The sequence below is a fragment of the Mesocricetus auratus genome, unplaced genomic scaffold, assembly GCF_017639785.1.
Source record: "Mesocricetus auratus isolate SY011 unplaced genomic scaffold, BCM_Maur_2.0 Super-Scaffold_6730, whole genome shotgun sequence".
In the NCBI taxonomy this organism is placed as follows: Eukaryota; Metazoa; Chordata; class Mammalia; order Rodentia; family Cricetidae; genus Mesocricetus; species Mesocricetus auratus.
Genome location: NW_024429184.1, coordinates 57,392,178 through 57,413,571, shown reverse-complemented (window position 1 = coordinate 57,413,571; position 21,394 = coordinate 57,392,178). Strand labels below are relative to the sequence as shown.

The 21,394-nt window shown below is 39.2% G+C and overlaps 1 protein-coding gene across 1 annotated transcript in view; it reads left to right on the top strand.

Moving 5' to 3' along the window:
- The first annotated feature begins 370 nt into the window (after nucleotides 1-370).
- The window catches only part of Zfhx4 (zinc finger homeobox 4), a 187,081-nt gene continuing 166,057 nt past the window's right edge, over nucleotides 371-21,394 (top strand). The window contains 1 exon segment of the mRNA XM_005066775.4: nucleotides 371-763. The gene's annotated coding sequence lies outside the window, so the exon portion shown is untranslated.

The following is a 21,394-nucleotide window of genomic DNA, read 5'->3' as shown; positions in this document are numbered from 1 at the left end:
ATTACTTTGCCTCATTAAAAGAAAAAAATTCTCGAATGGTTAAAGGGCACTTCTTCGAAACTATTTGTGCTTTATCTTCTCCCCTCTGCTCTGTGTGTGTGTGAGTGTGTGTCTAATGAAGTTTGAGAGTTGTGCGCGGGGGCGCATGGGGTGCGAGCCCCGGAGGTCCCCATCCCCTGTCTCCGCGGTCGCCTAGTCCAGGACTCCAGCCGCAGCGCTCGGAGCCTTGAAAGTCGCGAGGCTCCCGGGCTGCTCTGAGTCCCGGCTGCGCGTCATTTGCAGTCTGGGGAATGTTGATCACCTCACTAATTACACCTCTCGCTCCCCCCTCCCTCTCCCTCTCCCTCGCTCTCCTCTCTCATTCCCAGAGTGCATATCGGGAATAGACACACAAAGACATGCGCACTCAACTTAATCAGCCATTTTTTTAAACAGGGCTAAAACGATAATAATTAGCAGAATAAAGACATATCGGATTTTCATTTCCTTTCCTCCTTTTCCCAACCCCTTCACAACCAAACAGCGAGACCGCGGTCGGCACATGCTTTAACTCCTCCCGGACCCCCGAGGACCGCTCCGTGCCCCCCACTTTCTGCTCCAGCGTTTTTATTTTCACCCAATAAAGTTCGAGGATTATTTTTTTTATTTTTTTATTTTTTTAATGAACCCTCTCGTTTTACTGGGATGTGATCAGCTGTACGTAAAATAAAAGCAAAACAAAAAAGAGGCGAAGATCGAGTAGGAACTGCAGGGGAAATGGAAAGTAAGTTTTTTTCTTTAACTTTTATTGAGTAGTTTGTGTTAAATTTAGGTCGAGTATCGATTATCTTTCCAGCCTGATCTTGCACAATCTTTGATATTTCGCTCCCTCTCTCCCTCTCCCTCTCCGCCTCTCTCCCTCTCTGCCCCTAGCTCGCTTGCTCCCGCTCGCCCTAGCACACATTCCCTCATCCCGACCATCTCTTCCGCTCTGCCCCCCTTTTCCATCTATTTCCCCCGTTTTTTGGCTCAAAGGTTTGCTCTGCTGAGGGAATGAGAAGGCACGGGGGGACCTGGTTTTCTGCTTGGGGGAAGGCGTGCTTTTCGGGATTTAACTTTTGTATTAAGTGGCCAGCAGTTTTGTCCTTTTCTCTGTGTTTTCGGGCTCTGCCTTCACCCGGAGCCGGGGGACACTCTGGCGGCCGGGAGAAACTGTCAGCTCCGCAGCGGCGCGGACACTGCCTGGGGTCCCCGCTCGCCCCTCGCCCCTGCACCCCGTTGAGATGACGCTTCCTCGGCTCAGATCCTCCGAAAGTTTGGACGTTGGTCGGTGGGGCTTGGAGCCCCCTCTCCTCTCCTCTCCTTCGACCCTCCCCTGTCCCTTTTTCGGTTTCTTTTTCTTCTCCCTTTTACCTTCCCCACCCCTTAGCAAGTTCCCCGAAGGGCGCTCACTGCGCCGGGCGGCAGCAGGCCGGGACTGGTGCGCGCGGGGCGCGGGGCTCAGGAAGATGGGAGAACGTGGGGCTGGGCTGCAGGTAGAGACCAGTCCGCCGAACAGCGGCCGGCCGCGGCTGGCGGGGGCTGCTCTCGGCTGCGCCGGCGCTGCGGACCCTGGCAGGTCCGTTAGGAGGCGGGATCTCCCGGCCTCCGGCAGCGGACCTGGGGGTGGAGGCAGCTTGCCCGGGGCTTGATCTCAGCTCTAAGAGGACACCCGTGGCTGGGGATCAAGAGCCTTTGCTTTCTTTTTGGTTAAGGGCGAGTGTGTGTGTGTGTGTGTGTGTGTGTGTGTGTGTGTGTGTGTGTGTGTGTGTGTGTGTAAGTGTAGGGGGGACTGTCGCCGACTGTGGGAACTGATTCATTCCTTGCCCCCCCACCCCAACCCACTCCAGGGTTCCATGTCTGCAAATGAACTTCACCTCCCTAGCTTCAGCCGGTACCACGCGCGCCTTCTGGCCCGAGCAGCTAGGCGAACGAGCAGGGGCTGGAATGCGGCGGGTCTTGTCTTTTTATTTTTTTTTCTGCCCCCCTCTTCTGCCTCCTTCCCTTTCCATTCTTTCTGCTCTTTTCTATCAGAAAAAAAATTAATAAAATTTCTCATGGAATTGTATAAAAGTTCCTCAGCGATGGTCAAGTTGCAGAAGGTTCCCCATCCAGCCCCCTCCCCCAGAAGACGGTGCACTGGTTTGTATTTCTTTTGTTACCTGTGATCCGGGCGGGGGGCTCCTTGCAGTGCTGGGTCTGGGGTCCGGCCCAGATATGAGGCTCCGGCGGCGCCTTCGGCTGTGTCTCCACAGTTCCGTGCGGTCCTGGTGAGGTTTTAGCTACCGTTCGGTGAGACATCCTCCTTGTAGGTACCAAAGGTTCAGATCACAAACACGGACACCCCCCCCCCAACCACACACACACACATACACACTCCGACCCCTGAACACACACACACACACACACACACACACACAGTCAACACTCACAGACACACATTCGCCCCACTCCCCCCACCTCCTGCCCCCACCTTGCCTTCACTCTCCCCTCCCCCAAAAGCACACACAGAACAACCCCCCCCCCCCCAGCCAAACAAAAACCCAAAGAGAAGTTCAGTGGCTGAAGATGGTGGATTGACACTGACTCAGACAGATGCAGGTTCACCAGGAAATCTGGCGTTCCCGATTTCTGACAGTCGCATTTCCTCCCCTTGACCCCCCCCTTTTATTAACTCTGTTCCATGTTTAATCAAGGATCATGTAGATGGCAAAAGGAGAGACACGGGGGGAGAGGAGAGAGGAAGAGAGAGGGAGAGGAGAGACAAGAGACAGGAGTGGGTTTTTTTTTTTCTTTCTTTTTTTTTTTTTATTGTGTTCTCCTGGATTTTCAGTGGCTTGATCCCTATAAACGTGGAGTGGTTAAAGCTCATATGTAGTATTATATTTTTAGTTGGGTGGATGGATGGAAGAATCAGGGAGAGGCTGCGGCTGCCGCTGCCTTTTCGGTTGGTGCTTAGATTAAGGCTGAGACTTGGCTGCGATTGGGACGCGACAGTGACACGGGCATCGATCGCTTCCATTGAGAGCAATGCAAAAACACAGCCCGGGTATGTAGCACTCTCGCTGCCATCCACACTTGCTTTACTTTATATTTACTGACAAAACTGGCAGAGCAAGCTCGGACTTTCTTTCTGTCTCTCTCTTTGCTCTTTCCTCTTTTCTAACTGAAGAATAAAAAGGATGGTGTATGTAGTATTTGTTGAAAAGGATGGGTTTAAATAAGGCAGAAAGCGAATATTTGGGGTTGTTTCGCTTCATCTATGACTGCATTTTAGAGTTTTTCTTCTCCACTGAGAAGCATACTAAAGAAACTGAAGATTTTCTTTCCTCGTCTTAAAAAAAGGAAAATAAAAAGTAAATCCTTAAGGGGATGTTTGATATTGTTCAAGGGCTGGAGTTGCAAGCAGAGCAGCAGGAAGAGACACACAAATAAAAGATGGCCAGCCAGCTGTTTTAACCTCTTGCACCTGGCTTCAGTGTAGGGATCATAAGGTTCATACAGTTGGTTCTTTTTTAATGGTTTTAATATTTATGGTGTAAACTGCTGAAAGCATCGCTGTGTGTTTATTCAATAGCTGGCTGCTCTTGTATTTAAAAAGTAAACTCTTATTAGACTGTTTTCCTTTTTTATAGCAATGGAGATAGGGTCAATGAAATATGAGGGTAGCACCATAAATCTGAAAAGTGAAATGTACCCAAGGAACAAAGAAAGGTCAGGTAAACCAGCTGTGTATGTCACAGCAACAGCACCCACTGTGGGGTAAGGCAGAGGCAGTGACTCTGGGTCTGGGAAGTGAAAGTTGCCACTTAAAGTTAAAAACAGGCAACCATGATTGGCTCTATTGTAATCTTTGGCAGTTTTTGGCAGAGTAGCCAACTCTGTTCATTAATTGTGAGCTAGTTGGATTATTTTAAAGGTGCTTCAACATCAAGGGAAAACAGAAAGGAGGCTAGGAAAATTGCTGTTTAATATTGCAGAATTTACTGCTTCCATCCTGACCATGAGCCTAAATTTACACAATGAAATCTGATTATCTCTAATAACAATATTAGCTCCTGCACTGGATGGATGAGAATTGAGGTGGTTTTGTTGATTGCAAGGGTTTAATGTTGCATTTCAGAATCTGATGTGGTTTGGCCTCCCTTCCATTAACTGGAAAACCCCTGAGGTTTTACAATTATTTCTTAAAGATAATACATTTAAGATTGCATTGGTAGGCTGAAGAAAAGTCATAAAGGCAAGAAGGGAAGCCCTTAATAACTCTTGAGGTTCAGACATGTTCAGCAGTTAGATTGGCTCTGACTTCACCAAGGGTCGACAATGTGTCATTTCCACGAAGCCAAATTGCCCTCTGCCTATATGATATTAATGTGCAAATCAATATTTCAGGGATTAAATTTCCCTTCTTCATTTTTTATGGTTTCTACCTCAATAAGTCTCAAGTCTATTAGAAGAGGCTGGATGATTTAAAATCTTTCACTGCAGAATGGCTTGTTGTAGTCTTGTTTCACAGACCATTTTAGGTTTTTCGTTATAAAGACTAAAGGTGCCCTACAGAAGTTGTGAGGCAGTGTAGAGCCAGGTCTGTAGTGTAAAGCTCTCCTTCGATTAAAGCTATGATGTATTGGGAATATCCTGTATGTGTTTATGCATGGTATATACATTCTGCAGCTTTAAAAATATTATGTTAATCACCTATTGATTTATCTCAAAATCAATTGATGCCCCTTTCTTAGTAGTGATTTGTTCAGCATTCTTGAGACCTGTGTTAATTTTCTAAAACACTAGCATGAATTACCTCGGTGTGAAAGTATTGGGAGGAAGAGATTTTTCATGTAGCAACATTTCCTAAGAAGTACTTTTAGAGATCACTGTTTCTGACAGTAATAATCAAGTGGTGTCATTTGCATATATTGTTGTCATAGCTATCATTGAGTTTTCTGACTGACTGGCTTGGCTGGTATCTGTTCAATGAGGCCTCCTTCCTTTCTTTATATTTAGTTTCCAGCACTTAGTAGGACATTACTTCTTGAGACTCTCTTGGAGAAACACAATTATATCAGTAAAATAGAAGGCTTGATTGGAAAATGCAAAGTAGAGATGGGGTGTGGAAATAAAAGACTGACTTTATCATGTAATCTTCGGAAGGCCTACTGCCTATCATTTGGTCTTGTTTTATAGTCTTAAACCATCTGGACCAAGTTCCGCACAGCTGCAAGAATTTCATATGTGATAGAACATTTTTTCCATTCAGTGTGAAATGTTCCTTCCTAAAAAACGTACACCAGACTCGCTTAATTTAGTCTGTTAAAAGGAATGCACATGAAAAAGGACAAAAGGCTCTTTAATCTCCACAAGCTGTTTGTTTTTCTTAAAGATTCCTGTGTGTTTGGGTTTGAAAAGTCATGTTTATTGAGGAGATGATTCTGAGGTGTGACACTAAAATAATCTATGATTTTTGGACTGGTGGCAATGCTCCTATCCAATTTGCAGAACTACTTTTTATGCCTGTCAAAACACAGAGTTAATCTATCCTTATTTACAATTAATCTCAATAAAATTAATCTTAACTATGCTTTATTCAGTGGCTTAAAATATCTAATTATATTCAATTAACTGCTGTTATAGTAATTAACATTGCTTAATTGCCTCTGCATATATTTATGTAAAGCTCATTAGCTGCTGCTGTCTCCTTTTCCCTTTTCTACTTGCTATTTTTGCTGTTGTCAAACCATTTTTATCTCCCAAGGTTTGACAGTGGCAATAGAACAGAATCTTTCGTAACACTTTCTGGAAATGAGTGTGATTGCTCTCTCCTATATCAGACACTTGTTAGTTGCCTTTAACTGCTGCTCTAGCTGGTACCCCTGTCTTCAGTTTCTTTTCCTGGATTTCTAGTACACTCACCAAATATTTTCTGTCATTGTGGCTAGAAATATGAGAATCCAGGTTAGGCTTTGTATTCATAAGTGAAGAGCTTTTCAGTGTCTGCCTAGGGGCTGTCCCTATAGGCAGTGTGGTTTTTTTGTTTTTTGTCTTTTGGGTTTTATTTTTTTCCCCTCCTCTAAAAAAACCAATCTAAGGGTTAAAGACTTGGCCAAGGTTCAAACTGAGAAGCGCCCAGGGAAAGTGCATGTGAATATGTACAAGTTTCATGTAATTAGTGCTTAATTATATTAACATATGCAAATTGTCAACTTAGGAGCTTGTTGAGCTGGCAAAGATCAGCTAGGCACAATTGCTATATTGTTCTGAAACAATAATGGATTTCAAGTTGGATTGTGGAAACACATAACTAGCTATCTAATTTAACTCATACCATGGCGAAATTTCATTAGTCTCCATGGAGACTGGTTTAATTGTGCTGACTAATGTTCTGGGCTGCAGAATGTCCTAAAAAGAAATCGTTGTTTGCCTAATCCACCTTACAATGACACTTGTTTGTACATGTTTCCCTTGTGTGGGAATTTGCATATGCAAATAAATAGTTTCTCTGCCCCATTTGTCATGGCTGTTCATTACCCATGAAGAGGACATTGTTACTGGGCTGTTACTGAGTCTCCCAAGACTGGATAGTGTCAACCAGTCCAGCTACATTCTTTCATAATTTGTTTCTGATTAATAGACCAGAGTTGGTCTCATTCTCTTTGGGCATCTGCAAGGCAAGGTCAGTCTCTGACAAAAAGGAGCTTCTACAGTAACTGAAGGACTTTTTCTTCTGCCTCAGCCTCTGCTTCTTCCACCCATTGGTTAACAGAATGATATTTAAAATAATGTGTTCTTGTTCAAAGAATGGCTCTACTAATAACCACTAGTTTCCTAAAGCAAAAAGATAGGAAAAGAAAGGAGATTCTGTTATTAGAATATTAATCCTGTTTTTGACAGAAAGGTAAACTGATATAATTGCTTTTCAGTTGAAGGCATGGGGGTTTATACAAGTGTGAAAGCATCGGAAAAGGATTAGCATTTTTTTGCATAATGAAAAGCTCTGTTGAATAGGGATCCAAATGGTTGACTGAATGACTAAGATGAAAGGAAGATGAAAATGCAGGCTTCTCTTTCTTTATGTCTATGTTCTGCTCTCTCTAAAGTTATGTTTGTCCAAGACATGAGCAAACAAGCAGACGCAGATTTCAGCAACTTTCTAAGGTGTCCTGAGCTTTCATTATGATTGGGAAGATATGGATAAAGTTAGCACAAGCTGGTAGATGATCACCAGAGGTTTGTATTTAGAAGGCTTTTAAGAAACATGCCAGCCTAGCCAAAGATTGACTACTGAGGATCAAGAATTCCCAGAACTTTGCTGGTTAAAATAGTTGTTTTAGGGGAAACCAGTGGTATGGCATGAATATTCAGATCATTTAATTAATGACTATATAGTGTACTTGTTCCCATCGATAAGAAGTAACTACCTCAATTAACAGAACACTTCATTGTGGGCAGAGCAGTGTATTCTGTCTTTTGGTAATGTTAGGTGTTTAACTTGGCTATCAGCTTTTGTAAATTAAGAAGGGAAATTCTGAGTGCAATCTTCTGGGTAGTTCACAGGTGTTTATTTTAAGTAGGTCTTTTGAGAGACTTCTGGGAGCTGTACATTCACTGGGAAACATTTGCAGTTGGGTTTTTCCTTGTCCCTAGTAAGAGATGTAATTGCTTATCAGTTGACGATATAAACAGGTCTCTTGATGAAGTTTCCTCATCCATAATGAGGGCAATGAAAATACCATGTGTTGAGACACCTTCAAAGGTGAGAACTGCTTCTTTTGTATATATGTAAATCCATAGCAGAATAGATCATTATTTGCATACACTTTGTATACATGTATACATTTTACCCAAGCTCTTTCCAAGTTGGAGTCACCACACATTATCCATGGGATCCATGGGGAAGGCTTCCCTGGAGCAGAGGTGAAAGATTTCACCAGATATTTTTCTAACTACTTTGTGGCTAAGTATCAGAACTTCCATTTGTCTCATCACTTTAGCTGTTCAGTTGCTGGCGTTCTGTTATGAAGGTTATATGGAAACTTGAGAAATCAAAAGTGTTGCCCTATAAAAGAAAGCGTACAGGTTGCCTCTTGAGTACAGCATATTGTAAAGGAAAAGTGTTTGATCTTTGTTATAAAGTCACCCAACTCCTTTACTAGAGTCCTTTTTAAAATTTGTCAAGAAATTCTGGATTGTTTCAGAAACTTTTATGGTTAACTTTATGATATGCTTGAAAAAAAGTCTTAAAAGAACAAAAAATCCACATTGAGGCTATTTTTTTAAACATGAATAATGGTTTATTATGGTATTTCCATAAGAAAAATGTGTTAATTTAAAAAATAAATTCATTTATATTTTAAGACATTGTTAAGCAGGCACCATGTGTTGTAACTGGCAGCATTCCAGCCACCATGGATGCGGATCACACGTGGGTTAATAGTAGCTTATGTGATGTCTGCATTCTTAGGAAATGGGCAAAAACCCAGGGTATTCTGATATCAAGATTGCAAGAATCAGACAGAGCAGAATATATGTTTATATATGAACAGATGGACACATGTGAGAACTAAAAGTGCACAATTTCTCTTGGCACTTGTTTTACTTATCCCTGACAACATAACCAAAATCTTAGTTCACTCCTGGTCTTTGATGGCTCAGGACAAATTGGGCTTTTAATGAGAGCTCAGTGGCATTATTTTCTTGCATAAGGATTGGGCTCTTTGCAATCTTGCTGGAGTTGATATTGTGTTAATTCCCTCATTTCAGAGGTTCACAAGTTGGCTTGGAAGTTTGATATGGCTTCACATTTGACATACAATCCTCAGGTCAGAAATGGCTGCTCTCCCCTTCTACTCAGAGGATTGTGAGTGAAATGAAATACTTGCCACTGAGGAATTTTTCGAATGTATGCATGTCGTGTAAAAATAGCTTTGACACCAAAGCCATGTTTGGCAAGAGGCATCTGTAATATAATTATCCACTTTAGCATTCTAGATGTAAAAAAAAATAAACAAAATATTAAGAATTGGAGTAGACTAACTTGATGCTTATGTCAGAATGCCCTAATGCTCCAAGCAAATATAATCATCCACTTTAGCATTAGAGATGTAAAAAAATAAATAAACAAAATATTAAGAATTGGAGTGGACTAACTTGGTGCTTATATCAGAATGTCCTAACGGTCCAAGCAAACTTAGTTATGTGTTTTGGTCAGCTAGGAGGCTGCCATAGTAGCATCTAGATCTAGTTTTCCTGTCTGATACCTGTCTATCCTGGGAACACAGCAATGCTCAGATGAAAAATGGGTAGCACATATTCTAGCACATGCCTTTTAAAACAATGTTTATTGATTGTGTTCCATCCTTGCGATAAAACCAGAAAGCATTCTACGAATATTTACTTAGATCTAAATCATTTTAACCAGGGAAAATTGACTTTTGTGTTAAAATATGCATTTTATAACTCTCCATAAAGCTCCTTTGCACTAAAATGAAGAAAGGAAACCCATAGCATAACAACATTAAAATACAAAATCTTACACCCTTTTATATGTAACCTGGTTATATTCTTAAAATCAAAACAAAATAAAAATTTGAAGAGAAAGATTTCAGAGAATCTTAAAATTTACCTATTTAGAAGAATTACCTGAAGAAGACTAAATATTGATAGATTTATCTTTCCTCCCAGGATAGCTTCATGAAACCTGTATTCTTTAATTTTCAGTTTGTAACACTTTAAAAAAATACATAAATTTAGGAATGGTGTAATATGTACTTAAGAGTTCCTGAATCTATTTTGTTTTAGTGAATACAATTGTGTTTTGTGTTTAGTTTTTGATAACACGTCTACTCCACTCACATGCATGTGCACATGCGCTCACACACCTGTTCACTTCCTGATTGAATGCTTCTCTTTGTTCCATAGATATTCTCAGTAGAAAACAATGAAAATTTCCTCCCAAAAGCTAAGTTTCCTTCATTTTCTGAGAATTGGTCAAAATAAGCTCTGTAGAAAAAAAAAAAGCAAGGAAGCTGTTGAGACCTCCAAAAATTAAAGACTCAATAGCTAGAGAACAACTTTCCATTCATTCACTTCAGTTCAGCTAGGTCCTTTGGAAAACTGGAACTGAGTTCATGAGAAAGTATCAATTTAACCAGCATGCCAGGAGAGTGTGAACACAAGAGCTTTATTCCATCTTTCGAGGATTGGTGCTCACTCCAGTATCATGTATGCTTGGGGAAGGGTTTGCTGCATGCGTGAAAATGAAGACGTGAAGATGGTGAAGAGAGGCAGAGGAAGACGTGTGATGGTGATCCAGCAGGGGTGCTTTCTCTGAGCAAGTGTGCTGTCTGCTTCTGAAGGGGGCTAAGCAGAATCCGGGCAGCCTCTGAGCACTGTGACTCTTCTACATGCTTTTGTGTTAAGTAACAGGTTAGTCTAGGTGCTCTGAATGGCCAAGAAGAGACTATGATTCATAAAAACACTGATGACCTCAGTGACTTAAAATGCATTTTTAATATCATGAACATGGTGCGAACAAGGACAAACTTTCCATTCTCTGTGAGGGAAGTAAATGAGGACAAGGTTGTGAAGTTTTCCAGGCAGCATAGTGTACAGAAAGAATGTACATAATTCAAGCCAACCTATGCTTTCATTCTGTTTACTTTGGATTTATTTTCCTTTTAAGTAAGTTTGTTTATTTTCACTTAAATTTTAGATGAGAGTCTACTTAATTTCTTAGTAACCTAATGACCCATAGGCATCATGTCTGTTACAAGCTATCTTGATTTATTTAGATGTGCAAGTGACCTTGTCCAAGTATTTAATCTTTGCAAACCTCAGTTTCCTATTTTGTGTCTCCCAAGTTTGAGGAACGTAAGTGTCATGTGACGTGATATGTGGTCACTGTGGCCATGCACTGAGTCTTTTTTTTTTTTTAGTAGCTTGTTTTAATGTAACATTTGGATGGTGAGTGTTTGATAAAGTAAATCTACAAGGATCTGAGTAGTGTGGCCCATCTCCCTGATAAGAAGAGATAAGCAATGAGTATGTCTCAGAGGTAGGGAGGAGATTAGTAGACTTTTCACATCTTTTTCCCCTTGGCAGGTCTCTGGATGACATCTAGCTTGGCAGGTGGCTCTTTCTCCACACCATTATCTCTCATTCCATCATCACAACCGGGCTTAGTTATGAGTGCTCCTAGATATTTAATGCATTTCTGGTTCTTCATTTTTCTATGAAGCAAATTAGAACAGAAACAGTTTTTAAATAATTCAGACCTTGGTCAATTCACATGAACTCATGAGTCCTGGCTGTCCATTAAATACAATAATAGAGAAGACCACAAAGCTCGCTTCAATCTAGCAGTGAACTCAATCTGCTTGAGAGCCTGCAAATTAGAGGGTTTTCTAAAACTGGCTTACATGCCATAGAAGAACTTTTGTATGTATTTGTTATTAAGAGATTTTCATATGTCATGAAATGAATATCAGTCATGCTGTTCCATGGAGATCTATTAAACAAAATCTCTACCAGACCAAAGGAAAAAACATCCAGTTTTATGTATACATGTGTGTAAATGTCTACAGAATCATTAAATCACCTTGAGGAATTTTTTTCCAACAAGTTATTAGCATCCACTTGCCTTAATCGCTAGTGTAAGTGAAAGAGTTTTGCCTTTTTACAATAATGCATTATTTGATGAAGGATAATCCTGTTTAAAAGATAATAGATTGTCTAAATGTTAATAAATATATAAATGCACTGTTTGGTGCCATCTAGAAACTGAAATATATTTTTGTTAGTTTTTAAAATATTTTAATTCCTAATAATTTCCACTGTGAAACATATTTATACACAAGATTATTGTTTACATCTGTATGGAAATATAAGTGGCCTTAGATTGTATGTGCTAAGAGTTCGTCAGATAAATTGTAGCCTCTATAGTGTTAGTACTCACACCCATTTAAGTACTGCATCTGCAGTGATGGGTTTATTATTAGCAATTTCTTGAAGCTTAAGCTGCAGAGTAACTTACTGATGATTATCAAAAGCACACATGCAACCTTCAGTTTATTTTCTACTAGCAGATTTTGTTCCCTCTCTCAACTAGGTATTGAAAAGAAGTGTGTAAATTCAAGTTGGTTGTTCCTTTTCTGGAAAATTCCTTAGAGAAAACTTTTAGGGCAATGTAAATGGGTGTTTATACTAGAGACCTAGATTATTGTAGTCACAAGGAAAAGGGCACAATTCTCTTTTCAACTGATAAGACAACTGAAGCTCATAGAAATTCCTGGGAAAGATCAAGATTAAGTAAATCAGAGTAGATGAGGAGAACTAGTGTGTGTGTGTGTGTGTGTGTGTGTGTGTGTGTGTGTATGATTGTGTGTTTCCCAGTTTTTAAAGTATTGTTTGTTTGTTTGGTTGGTTGGTTGGATAGTTTGTTCTGTAAACCAAAAACATTGTTTTGCAGGTATCCGAGTCCCTTGCTAATTCTTGTAACTGACTGGGCTGGGTTTATGAAGCTAATCAAGTAGAGGTAGGAACGCAATAGTCCTCAAGGTGAAAAGTTGTAAGAAAAGTGGGAAGGGGTATTTACTTCTTGAAAAGAAGCAGGCTATCAGTTGATTAAGAATCCTTCTAGTTTGCCAGAAGTCACTGGTCATAGAAGGCTGTTTAAGTATTCACTGTCAACAAGGAAATCATAGACAGCACTTAAAGTGGCTCACCTCTGATTTATTCAGAAAGCTCACATAAGCACTTGGCTTTGTTCTTGCTCTAAGAAGGGAACCGATGCCAACAAGCACTCCTTGCATGGTCCAAGAGTGAACAGCACTTTACCTCAAAGGCTGACCTCCTTTCTTGTAGTCTGTTGTGGAAGAGTTGTCTATGATTAGCTGTGTGTCCTGAGAGGAGAAAAGAGGCTATAAGGAGAATCTACTGTATAAATTCCATAGTATATGTACCAAGAACTAGCACCTGGAACTTGGGCTCTTACTATGCCTATAGGTGGAGGTATTTATGTTAAAGCAAAGTCTTGCCTTTCAAAGAATGTAAAGAGTTTCACAGTTATTAACAACTGAAAAATGTGGCCTCTTTCTAACTGAAAAATATGATCATGTCATAGTAAAACTAGTTTTGATAGTGCCTTACTCCCCTGAAGTGATTAGAGATCTAATGCCATAAATAGGGTAAGAAGGAACTATATGCAGCGTGGGATAGGACTGTTCTATGCACTGATTTGCCATGTTTGTCTATGAAGTTCAACTGTATTACTTTACAGATGATGCTCTACTCCATCTGTTCATGTTGAGAGAAGAAAAAAGATATTTAAATGGCAGTCAACTGTCTGGTTTGTACTGACCAGATATTTAGTGGAGACTTAAACCCCCACAAATCCAGTATACACTGAGCTCCCTTTTCTCCTTTGATGGAGTTGGTTTCTTATTACCTATGGAGTATATATTAACACACACACACACACACACACACACACACACACACACACACACACAAATTCTTATCTCAAAATTTCACAATACATTACAGAAACCCAAACAGCCATATTAGTGATGGTGATGCGAGTTCATGATATATCTTTAGATAAAGGTGTGAAATCACATCAGAGTCATCAGCTCATTTGTCATAGCTGGAGTGAAGATGTCAGGACCAATGAGTGTATGAGCACAGAAGGGCCAAAAGGGCCTTTGGAGAGACACATTTTTGCAATGGGAGCCAGCAACGGCTTAGATATAGCTCCGGGGAAAGATTGGGATTCGACAACACTGTGTACAAATCCTTAGCATAACAGACTGGGTTGGTGAGATGGAGATGTGGAGGGTGGGAGCTAGGAGCATTGACACAGTTCTGGAAATGGGCTTTAGACTGCAGCTGGGAAACTATGGAATCTCCAAGGCATATGTTGTGTGTGGGTAACAATTTAAGCTGCGGTGAAGCTACAGGTTTGAGATATCATCAAAGGGAAGACATACTTGTCATATGCTAAACAGGCATACATAGGCCCAACATGTATACCTTGCCTTTAAGTGTAGCAGCATTAAAAGAGTTTCAATCTTCTATCTAACATCTATGTAGGGAAAGAGTAGTTGCATTCACAGGAGTAGCATTCAGGTATCAAATGCTTTTGACATTGGAGTGGAAGTTAATACTTAATTTCAATAACAATTCTGACAAGGGAATACTTGTGACATAGCTGCACTTACACAAAATAAAGAAGTTAAACTTTGTTTGCAGAGTTCATTCTGAAGCATTAATTGAAAAGTAACAGGTTTTCTTTCCCTACACAAGTTCTTGTCTTTGAGAGGCCAGTCCTAGCAGATTCATTTCATTTTGGATCCAGCTAACTGGTCCCTTTCAGCTGATGAGCCCATACAACCTTTTCTTGTTTAGTTCTATTGATTTACAGTGTTAAAGTGAAATAATCTGATACCTGTTTCCTGCCCTTTGAGTATCTGTGGTCAAAGATGCTGATTAGTTTCTCTCCTATCTCTTTAGCTGCTTTAAATGTATAATTATCATTGCATGTCATTTGATAGCTGCACTAATTGCTGCCAACTATTGTCTGTTTGCACTTAATGCTGAAACCTGATCAACATCCTGCTTTGGTGGATGTTTGATGGTAAACTTTAATTAACTCTTATTGCATTGAAGAAGAGTTCAGGCTTGGTGCTAACTAATCATTTACCTTCATTATGTCCTGACAGCTCCACTTGTCCTTGGCCCTAATAGATAAACCAGTCAGTAAACAAACCTGCAAACCCCATGTCTCGTAGTTGCTCCACACTAATATTTTGCTAGTTAATATGTAAGATAATTGGGGCCCAATAATTATGTAGTTGGCTTCATATCTCTAGTTCCTCATACACTAATCTTGAATTTCTTCTTCAAGCTGGCCAACTTCATTTCATGGAAACTGTAGATTTGAGCTAACATTACTTCTTCAACATGGTCCTGGGAACATGCATCTTTTGAATCAATACCATTAAGCTTGTCTCCTGTTGGAATTCTTGTAATTATTTTTCCTGAAATACTTTTCCTGTAATGATATTGAAGTTAAAGTAATCAGGTTACCAGCAGATCATGTAAAATTCAACTCAAAATTGCCGGTTGCTTGATTTTAATTTGTTTGACATCAAGTTTGTTTGAAAAGGGATAATATGTGGGTAAACCAAGGAGCTTATAATTATGGTTGACATTTGTTTGTTTATAATGAAATCTAATTAAACTTCATAGATTTAAAACACAAAAGTTAATTACTGAATTGCTCACTCCACTGCTGGGCAGCAGTCAAATCAACTTTTAGGGCAAAGACAGAGGGAGAGACAGAGAAAGGCAGGGTAAGAGGGAGGGAAGAGAAAGAGGAAGAACTCACAGACAAAAGGCCTTTCAAAACAGAAATAAAATAACCAGCTAATCTTAGTGATCAAACATGAATTTGCCAAGATTTCATCCAGCAGAACTTGGCATTCCACTTATGTTCCCTATTATGTTAGTCCTAATGTGGTTTTTTAATATAAAGTAATTTAAAATATTTACATGGAATATAAAAACAGTTGCATTTGGGAGATTCTAAGAATACTATATAGCAAGAGCCACTTGGTAGTGATTTAAAGAATTACGCACTTAACTTTCTTTGTTAAAACTATGTGAAATCATGCAAAAGCACTCGGTCATAGCTCAGGGAATAGGAATGTTGCTGGAATACCTGAACTTTGATTAGTTTTATGAAGGTAATTATGGTTGGTTTAGCCTGTAAGGAATGATTTCTAATATACTTAACACTAGTGCATTTATTGTTATATTGGTGGGAATAGTGAAACACAAATAATCACAAAATTATATTTCCCTTTACTTAGTTGTCAGTAGGTCAGTGTTTTTTATGTGACTAGATAAAGAAGAAAAAATACAGATATATGTATTGGAACATGTTGTCATTATACTACGTATGTAGTAACGCATGTGAAAGAGGGAGAAACACAGATGTGCAATGAGAACATATTGTCATCATACTGTGTATGGGATCAAGCACATGAAGGAAAACTGCAGACATGGCATTAGCACATATTCTCATCATGCTGTGTATATGATAATAATGTGATAGTTGTTGTTAAACTTGTAAATCTTCGGACACCAAACATTCTATAGTTCAAAATATGTTACTTATGCCAATTGTGATTAATTTTTAGTATTCCTATGATTGTTAACATTGCTGTGATCTAGATATTCAGGTTGTTTTAATCGAGAAAGGTTAGCCAGTTAACATTTTAAAGATGGACAATACAGGTGCAGGAAAGACATGGCAACTTTGACTTATACATTTCCAAGAAAGCATTGACGAGTCCATGTTTTCCTCCAAGGAAACTGAAATGATTCCGTGTTATAGCTTCATATGTAAGTGTTATGCACTTGAACTTTCCAATATGATGGGAGTATCTAGGAGAGACCTGAGAAGGAAGACTAATTGGTTCTGCATCACGAGTGCTTTGAAGTTTAGAATGGTTTACACAGTATTGTACTACATCTAGGGAATACATTTAAATGTGTTCCCTCACTGGGTTTATATTTATGTATTATTTAGGGAAGAGATTAGAAGATCATCTACGACTAGCCCTACTTTGAGATCTGGAGAAAAGGGGAAAGTGGTGAATACATAAGTGTGATTGGGTCACTGGCACTATTTGGTACCTTTCTTTTCTTTAAATGATGGAAAGTCACTGTAGTCTCTTAAGTTGGCAAACAACAGCTTTCTAGCAATACTGTAGCTGGTTAGATAGCCTTACCCTTTAATGAAGCAATCACCCAAAAGGCTGAGTGTCAGCTGGAATACTAGCAAAACAGTGTAAAAGAGAAAACCAGAAAAAGGCCCAGGACACAATTACAGTTTGTGTCCTTACCTCACACCAATGCAAACTATTCATTTTCAATTAGAATGAATAAGAAAATTAGAAATCAACTCTATTGGTCAAAATTACCCCAGTTTGTTTCCAGAGGTAGCTAAAGTGTTGGATCCATCTTGCCCACTGATTATGAAATTTTCCTGAAGCAAACAAATAAAATGAGTCATATAATAGCATAATTTGGTTAAAGAGAGACTATTGATTCCTCTGTAAGCAAAGTAGCTGGAGTTTGATTAAAGTTGTAAAGAAAACTGAGTCAAATTCCCGTTTCCCACAACTAATCTAATTAAGAACTATTGGGCTTAGTGGAAAAGTATGGCTCTCCTCATTTGCTCCACAGCACATATGTTTAATGCTATGTAATTGTCACATAACTTCCATGTAGATTTAGTGATCTGAGAGGGAAGGAGGGGAAGGAGACTCAGAAAGCAAAAGGGAAGGGAAGAAAGAATCAAAGGGGGAGAAGACGATGCTTCAGCCACAAGGGTCCTATTTATAGAGGGGGGAACCAATCTGCACTGAATCGCTCATTTAGATTTTAATGAGAAAAACGAGAGGGAAACAAGGAAAAATGACTCAGTTGAGTCACACACGCATACTTGTCTTTGTAAACTTTCCCTTCTTAAAAATGTGCTTGTTCTAAACGCTGAATATATTTGGTTACATCCTTCTATTCAAACTTAATTACCTTCTCCCCTTTGTCATGACATGGGTGGAAAGTTTTTGCCGTGTCAGGAGAGGTCGTCACACATTCTTTTGCAGTTCGCTTCATTAATTCCTTCTTGCAGAAGCATTCTCTCTCGTGCTGGGAAGGTAGAGGGGTGTAACAGAAGAGCCCTGGAACATCAGCAGGAAGCTCTAAGCTGGTTAATGCAGTATAATTGTCTGGACATAGACTGGTCTTTGTTTCTGTGGTTCACTCCGAATCAGCTGTAATTAACTCCAGAGTGCTTCCAGATTGCCAGCAAAGAAAAATTACAGCTTTTCTGTTTTAAATTGTAAAGCTCACAAGCATTAACTATGGAGATTGCCTTTACTTTGATATATTTCTATCCTGCAAGAAAAAAAAAAAAGCTGACTTGACTACCCCACCCCACGACTAAAAATGTGCTTTTGTTAAGTTACTTGATTTAGTGTCTGTTGGAACATAATGGCCCTTTAATTGTTGGGTTTGAGAGCTTTTTGCTTAATATTTTCAATCTTTTGCCATCCCCTCTGCTAATCATCTTAATATTGAAAGGGGAGAGAAGTTATGCATTTTTTTTTCCTGAAATGCTAAACACCCGACTAAAATAAGCAAATTATGGTGAAGGCTGCCTTGAAGGAAAGCATCTTCAAGGCTTGAGATCAAATATGTCTTCTGATGCAATCAGTGCTTCCAGCAAGGTCTGTCACCTGTGTTAGGATGTATCCAAAAGAGACTAAGAGGTGAGGACCATTTTGCTACCTCCTTCCTGTGGTTAGTGAGCCACACCCTTTTCCAAGATCCAGTTCAGTAGTTTATAATTATGAATTCCAGCATGGATAAAAACGAAGTAGTGGTGTGAACTAATACAGCCCAGTACACAAAAGATCTGTCAGCAAGTGATGCAAAAAAAAAAATCCAGCCAAAAATCTTTTTTTTTTCTTTCTTCTGAATTTAACAATGAGGAATTTAAGCCTCAATGTGGCTTTAGCAAGCAAAGAAAAGAAGCTCTTGGTGTCTGCATAATACCACTTTGATGGATTTTTTTTTCATCAGTTCTCTGTACGTGGCAACAAATAAACAAGTATAATTATACTTGTGAAGGCCTATTCATTGCTTTGTCAGGATTAGATATATGTGCCGTTTTCACACTGCGCCTCTCTTTTGTCTTTGCCTAACTCACTATGACATATTGATAGAGGATTTGGAATGGGGAAAAGGCCACAGCAGAGACAGTGATGACCTTTTGGAAACTTGATATAATTCAAGGATTTTTATTTATTTTCTTCTTTTTTTTCAAATTCGTAACTTTTTATCAAATTCTCTTATAAGCAGACAACTTTTAACCCATTTCAGTTGGTGTAAATAAAGACCCAGAGGGTTAGGAGATAGCCAGAGAGCAGGGGAAAATAAAAACAATAGGCTACCGAGTGCCCTGCTCCTTTCCCAACACTTAGCAGAGTGGCTAACCTAGCGTTCCTTTCCCATTATTCTGGCCTCTTGATCAGATCACGGTCTTTTTAATCATTTCACAAACACTGTCTCACTGGACCGTAGAAGAGGGCTGGGGTAGCCTCAATTAAAAAGCAGAGGTAAAACTGGCCTCTGATTTTGGGTTCTAATGGGAACTCTGAGTGCTGAATGCAAAGGCATTCTCCTATTGTGCAGGAAGCACCCCCTTTCATTAGAGGGGCTCCTCTTAGGTGGGTTTGACCGTTTAGCAGAGCAGAGTTCAGGCAGCAGGGACTGCAGAGGAAAGCAAAGCAGAAGGAGAGAGAGAGAGAAAAAAAAACCCTCCTCTGCATATTGTCTGCTGCTTCCGAAAACAGGATTTGACACGATCAAAGTCACTGATCTCGTGAATTCCCGAGAGTACCCCAAACCATGCACACGTATTCTAAGCAGACCAGCAGGTATGTATCGCTCTGAATTTAGCATAAAAGTTAGAGCAGGCTTCTCTGAGGAATTTCCTGAGACTTTTGTGATTTTTTTAAAAGTAGACTATTTGGCAGGAGAGACTAGAAATTGGTGGTGATTAAATAGAAACTAGCTTTGATGGTGAAGAAACTTCGACAGTGAATGAATGTGTTGTACAGAGTCATTTTGGGAATTGTTCTACAGTTTAAGTTAAATGGCTGTCTTTGTGGTCTTCATATTCGGGTGTTTGTAAAGCTAGCACAAGCTTCCTATATGAGTACTATGGGTAAAAGACAAACTTCATTTGGTATTGAAGAGAATGAAACACTTGGCATCATATTTAGTGCTATGGACTACACTAAAACACTAACAAACATTGCTATGGTGAAAGTCAATAGCTACATAAAAATATTAAAATCTAGTAATAAGTTGCTATTGATGCCAATTTAGATTTTGTTTTTGTTGATTTTAGAGTGAAATGCAAACTTGGTTGTATAGAAGACTTACATATTTGACCTGGATTTTGATGAATATGTATCTTATTGAGATGAAACTAAAAGGCATTTTGATGTAAAATGAAGAAGTACAACAGAATACTTCATACTATGTTTCTGATATGAATTCCTTCAACAGAGTTTCTATAACTTTTACTTCCACCTCTTTTCATATAAAATGAAAGAAAACTGGGATCTATTTCATGTAGAGAAATACTGAGATGATACATTGCAGAGCCCATGTGGCATCTAGCCTAAATGATTAACTGCATGTTATATGCAACTCCTCTAAGGTACATTTGAGGTACATTCAGAACATATGTAATAATTCTAGCATGTGCCTATTTTTGTGAGCTAAGAACTGTGGTAAGGATAAAAATAGAATTGAATTCAAGTGATAATAATTTATTATTACCAATATGATAATAATTTATTATATCAAATAAACTCATAAGTCAGTTCAATGCTTAGTAGCTTTTCTTACTCTTTGGAATAGAGAACATGAGTTCTACGTAGATCTATGCATAAACCGAGTCTGATCATTGAGGCAAAAGAGCATCTGGGCTCCTGGAACTTCCTGTACAATCCTCTGATCTAATAGCATTATTGCTTTCACTCCAAATATCTAGCCTCTGGTTGCCTTCCTTATGTTTTCAGATCAGTTCAGCAGTGTATTTTATTTTAGGCATTTTGGCTGTTTTCAATCTGTATACATTATGCAGAATCAGTACATGGGAAGGTAAACATTAATGTTTGTGGACTAATTAGAAAACTATTAGGTTTTTATGGTTATTATGATCAAATTATTTCAGAGATTTTAAAAGTCACATGCATGCCATGAAGATAATTAACCTGCAGCTCATCCATGATTAAAATTACACACTAAGCTTTGTGATGTTTGCCCCATAAGCAATTAGAGTGTCATTTTAACCATCTTAGATACCAAAATGAAGATCATTTGATGTATTTTGAGCTGATCACTTCCTCTTTGATTTGGCTGACAAGATTAGATTTGATTACAGTAAGAGCATTATTGAGACAGATTTAATATTTAGCATACCTGTGACCTTCAATGACATCTACCTTTTAAAAGAACTTTTTGAAAGGAATATCTAAAAATGCCCCATAATATGTGTGAGCCCAATCTTCTGTTTTCTTTTCTTCATAGTTCTCAGCTACTATGGATGCTGTATCAGCATGTAGGGGTAGGAGATGCATCAGGACAGTGATTCAGAATATCTACAATAACAGATGTAATTTGTAATTTGCAATGTAATATAAAACATCCAGTTTTCTTGTTTCAGGAAAACTGTCATGATATGTGAATGTTTTGATTCTTTGAAAGGTTCTGTTGGCCTTAAAGGCATGGGTCC